The 7389-nt window shown below is 43.6% G+C and overlaps 1 pseudogene; it reads left to right on the forward strand.

Moving 5' to 3' along the window:
- Positions 1-1314: 1314 nt before the first annotated feature.
- Positions 1315-5623, forward strand: LOC103543965 (sodium/potassium-transporting ATPase subunit beta-3-like; annotated as a pseudogene).
- The last annotated feature ends 1766 nt before the right edge of the window (positions 5624-7389 follow it).

Raw genomic sequence — 7389 nt, forward strand, 5'->3', positions numbered from 1 at the left:
TTCTTACATTGATAAAGTTTGGAGATCTATTGGCTTCTGTCACATGAAGTTCCATCTCTCTTCCCAAGTTTGGAAAGTTCTCAGCCATTATTTCCTTGAACAGGCCTTCTGCCCCCTTCTCCCTCTCTTCTCCCTCTGGGATACCTATAACCCTTATGTTGCATCTCCTAATTGAGTTGGATAATTCTTGGAGAGTTTCTTCATTTCTTTTTAGTCTTAGTTCTCTCTCCTCCTCTGTCTGCATTTCTATATTCCTATCCTCCAAATTGCTAATTCTGTCCTCCATATTATCGACCCAACTGTTCAGAGAGCCCAGATTTTTCTTAATCTCCTCCCTTGTGTTCTTCATCTCCAGTATTTCTGATTGGTTCTTCTTTATAGTATGAAGCTCTTTTGTGACATAGCTCCTGAATTCATTGAGTTGTCTATCTGAATTCTCTTTGAACTCATTGAGTTTTTTAATAATGGCTGTTTTGAAATCATCGTCATTTAGGTTATAGATTTCATTGTCTTTGGGATTGTTTTCTGGGTACTTATCATTTTCCTTCTGTTCTGGAGATTTAATATATTTTTTCATACTGCTTGATGGCATGGATTTGTGCCTCCACATAGAGATAGAGTTTAGTCGCTGCTTCCACTTGTTGCAACTGGTGTGTGTGGGGGAGCAGCTGTTTAGACTGCACCAACCAGGAACCCTGTCAGCTGTTACTGACTGGACCTGGGCCCCTCCTCGTAGTCACAGTGGTCCTGTGGGGTCCCTCATCAGTTGTGGGGGCAATCACAAGGGGGCCTCAGGCTGCTGGTGCCTACTGTTGCGGACCACCTAGACACGCTCCTTCCTTGGGGTCTGCAGTTGTGTTATGGGCTTTCCCAGCAGCCGGGAGCAGGATCACCTATAATCGCAGCTCTGTCACTGTCAGAGCCCACAAGATCACACTTGTCCACTATAGGTCCCAGTAGAGCTATGAGTATCTTCTGCAGTCTGTCGTTAGCTCACCTAGCTGTGTTACTTTTGCCCCAGGGCCTTCCAGCCTTGTGATTACTGGTTGGGACCTCTCCACTAGTGCTGTGCAGAGGCTTTCACTGAGGCTGCTGTGGGAACCTGGAGTTGCCCCCTGGGCCACGTAGCCGTTCCACTGGAGCTCCACCCAGCCCCAAACCACTCCCACGGAATCTCTGGGAGCCCCTTGTCCCATCTGGGACACGGCCAGAGTCCATGGGCCCAGCGGCGGCTGGTGGGCTGCTGCCTTGTGGGGAATTCTGCTCTTTGGGATCTTCCTGGCGTTCTGAATGCTGGGTGGGGCCTCTCTGCTAATGGCAAGCAGAGGCTTTCCTTGCTGGCGGTGCAGGACCCTAGAGTTTCCCCCTGGGCTGTGGAGCCAGACGCTGGAGCTCCACCCAGCCCCCAAGCACATCCATGGGAAGTCTGGGTGCCTCTTTCACCATCCCGTGCACAGCCAGAGTCTGTGGGCCTGGCAGCAGCTGGCGGGCTGGTGCCCTGCCGGGAAATCCTCTCCCTGGCAGCTTCCCGGTGTTCTGAATGCTGGACGGAGCCTCCCTGCTAATGGCGAGCAGAGGCTTTCCCTGCTGGCAGGTGCGGGACCCTGAAGTTTCCCCCTGGGCTGTGGAGCCGGGTGCTGGAGCTCCACCCAGTCCCCAAGGACATCCACGGGAAGTCTGGGTGCCTCTTGCATCATCTCGTGCACAGCCGGAGACCATGGGTCAAAAAGATTTTTGAAACTATTTTCAAGTAAACATAGAATAAAGCATAATTATTGTTGAAAAGTTCATTTATAAACTCTTATCCCATTTAAATCTATTTAATTTACTTGTTCTTAACAATTGTGCTTGAATTGCTCATGAAAATTTCATGAGACATTAAACAAAGTTTGCTATCATCTTAAGTTACTTTTCTTGTTGACCAGTCAAGCAAGTATCAAAAATATCACAGAAGCCAAGATCCTAAAAAGTTAAAGATATGGTTCTTCTATCATTTTTTTCTTACTGACATGCTTGGCATGCATCAAGAAATTCATTTTTATTTTACATTTTGTTCTTAGGTTGGATTTATAGTTTTATAATCTTATACATCTAGAAGAGATAACAAGCTTGTTTGACTAGTAAACTTAGGTAGAAAAAAATTGTATGTCTGCATCATATTTAATGCTGACAACTCTGAAGACATGCTTGTTTTTATTTTACCAAAAATGTAAAAACTAGATTTATTTACCAAATATTATCCAATGCCATATGAACTTAAAAAAATTTGGAGTTAGTTTCTATATTTCTGAAAGTTTTAGGAATACTCAATTAATATAAATGCTCATTTATCTCCAAGCCAATTAAAATAGAACTCTTTTAAGGGATTTAAAAAATTAATTTGGTAATACCATCTGAAGGTAGAAAAATATCACTTATACATAACAAACATGCGTACATACATAAATATACAGACAGATGCAGAGATTTTATTCATTCTAAAATTTTAGCCATGAGTCAGTAAAACATAGTAATACAAACTCACTGGTTTATACAAAATAATTACCTCTCATCTTTTCTCTACTTCATGTTTTCATCTGAATTGTGTTTCTGGCAAATGGGACAAGTCAATGTTACCTGCTTACCCGTATTTGTGAAGCAGATTGAAAAAATTTTTTCTGCCCTGGTATGCATGTGGGGGTCACTGATGCCATGCTGTTGCTGTTGTCTCTGCAGTTCCTGGCTTTGCTGCTGGGGCCACAGGGATAGTAGATGCCTCAGCTGTGTCTGGGATCACCTGGGTCAGAAACTCCGCTGCTGTGGTAGGGGGTGGCTGATTGTGGGGAGGGAGCCGGGTTCACCGGGCACTGTCTCAGCTGTTGCCTGTTACCTTGTGGCTGCAGACGCTGCCGTGGTCGGGATGTAGGAATCCTGTGCACACCTCTGCCACTGCTACCAGGCTCTCAGCCAAGGCCGGGGGGCCCAGGCTCATGGGGCTCCTCCTCCACTGCTGCTCCACTTCCCAAGGCCACAGGTACCGCTGGTGGCTGGCTGGCCAGAGTTGCACGTGCACCTCTGCTGCTGTCCATCGAGTTGTCTGGAGCTGGGGCAGCAGGCGCAGCCACCTCAGCTGAGGATCCGGGGTTCTGGGTTCTGCCTCTGCTGTTCTCCCATTTAGCCTCCTCTGTGTGCTCCAATCCACCACCTTCGGATGTACCAATGTGTGAATTCCTCCAGCATCTTGGTGTGTTATGGATGTTTTACTCACCGTAGATTGAAGGGGAGAGACAAAAGGACCCTCTCATTTCTATAGGGCGGTTTTAGTGCATTAAAAAAAATGGAAATGGCATAAGGATTTTCTCTTCTTTTCCCAGCTCCAAGAGATAATTCATCTTACAATACATAAGTATCAACAGACACCATTTGTAAAGATTTCCAATTTATTCCTCACACCACTGTAGTGAAACGAAGGTATTTGTCACATCCACTGAGAAGACTGAGGCTCAGAGAGGTGATAACATATAAAACTTTATCAGTCATTTCTAGAATACAGCAGAGGTTCTCAAACTACCCTGTGTCATCAACAGGACGTGTAAACACTTACTGCTGGGCCTCATCTGGGTGAGGCCCAAGGATATACACTTCTAACAAGTTCCCAGGTGATGCTGATGCTGCTGGTCTAGGGACCACAGTCAGAGATCCCCTGATGTGGATAATAAAAAAACAAACAAAACTGGCATTTACCCCTTACAGAGTACCTAGAGAATCACAGTGAGCTGAGAGGGCTGGTGGAGGTACATGGCCTGGGGTCAAAGCAAAAGGGACCCAGCGTGCAGTGTGCTCAGGCCTGTGATCTGGGCCATAGACTCAGGCAGTGGGTGACACTATGTCACTCCCCTAAAGTGTGAGGGGACCAGTCACTGGTCCATAGAACAGCTCATATAACATTGTGATTTAATCATATCTCCCACCCTGGGGAGCCCTGTGGGTGAGGGATTAAGCACCAGGCTCCCAAGATCTCCCTTGATCTTAACAGCTATTCAAGTTACTTATTATTAAATCCCTAACTCAGACCAGGATATAGGAAGTTAGGGGAGGTTAAGTACATCAGGAAAACCACCTTGTAAATGCCTGCTCATTAGTGGAAACTGGAATTACTCTAAAGCTTTCCCATTGTGTCCTGAAGCAGCCAGGGTTCTGAATGCTGCGATCTCCCTGGGCAATTGATGCCCAGGGTATTACCTCTTTTTTTAATAGTGAGCTATATTACTTTTAAATGATAACATTACTGAAAAATTTAAAATGCTCAGTGGCAAAAAGCAAAACAAAACAAAACAGAAAATTTTGTCTGAAATGTCTGGAGTAAATATTTGAAAGTTTTCTAGGACTAATTCTCATGATATATGAAAGCATTCCCAGTAACCGATATAGAAAGATGGGCAATTGATGTTGTGGTAGGCAGCCTCTAAGATGCCCCAATGAGCATATGTGCTGCTCAGGGCTCTCAAACTGAATGGTGCCAGAAGCTGGGGACCCCTTCCTGATGCCAAGCCCTAAGCATCAGGGCCTGAGTGCCTGGGTCCTCCTTTGTATGGAGCGTGCCAGTCGGGAGAAGCCCTGGTGGAGGCGCCGGTGGTGCTGAGCAGTACTGGGAAGCTAGACCCTGCCTGATGCCGGGGGAGAGGGAATTTCCATCCCTGACCCTATCTTATGACTTGTCCATGCTGCCACTCCAAGAGGTCGGAGGAGTGTGAGTGAGCGTTAAGTGTGTGGGTTGCATGAACGTGCAGTATGACTTAATCACACAAGTACCTCGTACACGAAGATGCACTTTTATTTGGACAGTGAAAAGACCCTTAAAAAGGTTTGATCTTGCTCTTCTACCTAGTCTTTCACGAGTTTCTGGCTGCCCATTTCTCATTCACAGTGTGGGCTATGCTTCAGAATTTGAACAATGAGGTTCAAAAATATTGTGACCAGATTCCTAGTCCAGGACTTATGTTTTTTCCCAAAACCAGTGACTGTGTGGGAATATTCATTCAGTAGGTCTGATCCAAAGTCCTATAAAGGGTACATTGAAGACCTTGAGAAGTTTCTAAAGCCTTAAGATTTAGAAGAACAGAAGAATTTCGTAGGCTGTCCTGATGAAGCACTCTTTGAACAGAAGGGTCTAATTTATGTTGCATGTCAGTTTCCTGTTGTTTTGCAGTGGTGTGGATGACCCTGAGTTTGGCTACTCCAGAGGAAAATCTTGTATTCTTGTGAAAATGAGCAGAATAATTGGATTAAAGACTCAAGGAGAACCAATGATACAATGTATTTCAAAGGATGGAAACACACAACTCTATCAACTTATCCTCCCAATGGAATTATAGACTTAAAATATTTTCCATATTATGGGAAAAAACTGCATGTGAAGTATCCACAGCCATTAGTTGCTGTCCAGGTTACCTGTGATACTAGTAGTACTATATAAGAAGTAAGAGTAGAGTGCAAGATTGACGGCTTGCCCAACCTAAAAACCAGGACGATCGTGACAAGTTGTTAGGACGAGTTGTGTTCAAAATCACAGTGCTTGTATAGTTTGATTTAGGACATCTACACAGAGTAAATATTGTGTTGTCTGTCTTCATTTTGTATCAGCTGGACCCGCCCCTCTAGAAATATGAGACCGCCTTGGAGAAAGGTGAGTGGTACATGTCACTAGGGTGACATCATAATGTGCTTCCAGATCATAGTGTTCAATGTCTTCCGAAGTAACTGTCTGTTGCTTCTGCCGCCTTTTGAACCAGTGTACAGTCACCAGATAGGGACCATGAACACCTAATTCTGAACATGTAGGATGGAGGTCTTGTCCTATTTTTATTTGGTTTAATTGCCAAGTGTCTAAAGCTTAATGTGCTGTGGCATATAAATATTTCATATGTTTAACACTGGGTAACTGTCATGTTTTGATGTCAGCAAAGTTTCAGGGATAAAATGGTGCCTGACCAACATCAAGTGACTTTATAGCTGCAGGAAATGTGATGTGTGGAGAAGTTTTGTATGTGAAGAGGAAAAAAGAAAATAAAAGTGGATTTGAAATGTTGTCTTGGATCTTTTGTAAAATTATTTTTTACATGCTGAATTAGTCTGTGGATCTTTTTGATTAAGAGCACAAACTTTTTGTGTAAAACATGCAAAAAAATTATAGTGATGGGATCATTTTTAGTGCTGGAATGAAATCTCTTATAAAGTATTTTAGACCCTAGATGAAACATAGCATTTTTAGGTTAGCCCGTATGAATATGCACCTAATTTGTTAAGAAATTAAATTCATAAGATTTAAATTATCCAATAATTTGTGACATATCTTGTTACTGCTTTTGTTTGGCAGACTGTGGACTCTAATAAAAAATATAGGGGCCGGCCCTGTGGCCAAGTGGTTAAGTTTGTGCGCTCCACTTCGGGGGCCCAGGGTTTCGCGGGTTTGAATCCTGGGCATGGACATGGCACTGCTCATCAGGCCATGTTGAGGTGGCATCCCACATAGCACAACCAGAGGCACTCACAACTAGAGTACACAACTATGTACTGGGGGCACTTTGGAGAGAAAAAGAAGAAGAAAAAAAGAAGATCGGCAACAGATGTTAGCTCAGGTACCAATCTTTAAAAAAGAGAAAAACTACATAAATTGTGCAATATAAAAAAAATAATAAGATGTCCCGAATGAGCCATGCCTCCTTGCATTCATGCACGCGTGTAATCCCTATCCTTGAGGGTGTGCTAGTTTAGCAGAGAAAAGTAGTGAAGCCTGGAATTACTCTAAAGCTTTGCCCTTTGTGTCCTGAAGCCGCCAGGGCTCTGGAGTGCTCTAATCTCCCTGGGGGCTGGCGCTTGATGCTCCTCAGGGTGTCGCTCAATTTCTATGACAATGGACTGTATCCTTTATTTATTTATAAAATAGACATTACATACAATTTACCATTTTAATCTGTTTGAAGTGTACAGTTCAGTGGCATTAACTACATTCATGTTGTTTGTACAACCATCACCACCATCCATCTCCAGAACTCTTTTCATCTTGCTTCATACCCATTAAACAATAATTTCCTGTTCCTCCTCCTCCAGCCCCTGGCAACCACCATTCTACTTTTCTGTCTCTATGAATTTGACTACTCCAGGCACCTCATGTAAGTGGAACCGTACAGTTTCTGTCTTTTTGTGTCTGGCTTCTTTCTCTTGGCATGATGTTTCCAAGGTTCATTCATATTGTAGCATGTATCAGAATTTCATTTCCTTTTAAGGCTGAATCATATTCTGTTGTACGGCTATGCCTTATTTTGTTTATCCATTTATGTATCGGTGGATATTTGGGCTGTTTCCATGTTTTGTCTATTCTTGTTAAAGAAAACCAGAGCAGTATAGCAG

Source organism: Equus przewalskii, chromosome X (genome assembly GCF_037783145.1).
Source record: "Equus przewalskii isolate Varuska chromosome X, EquPr2, whole genome shotgun sequence".
NCBI classification, from domain to species: Eukaryota; Metazoa; Chordata; class Mammalia; order Perissodactyla; family Equidae; genus Equus; species Equus przewalskii.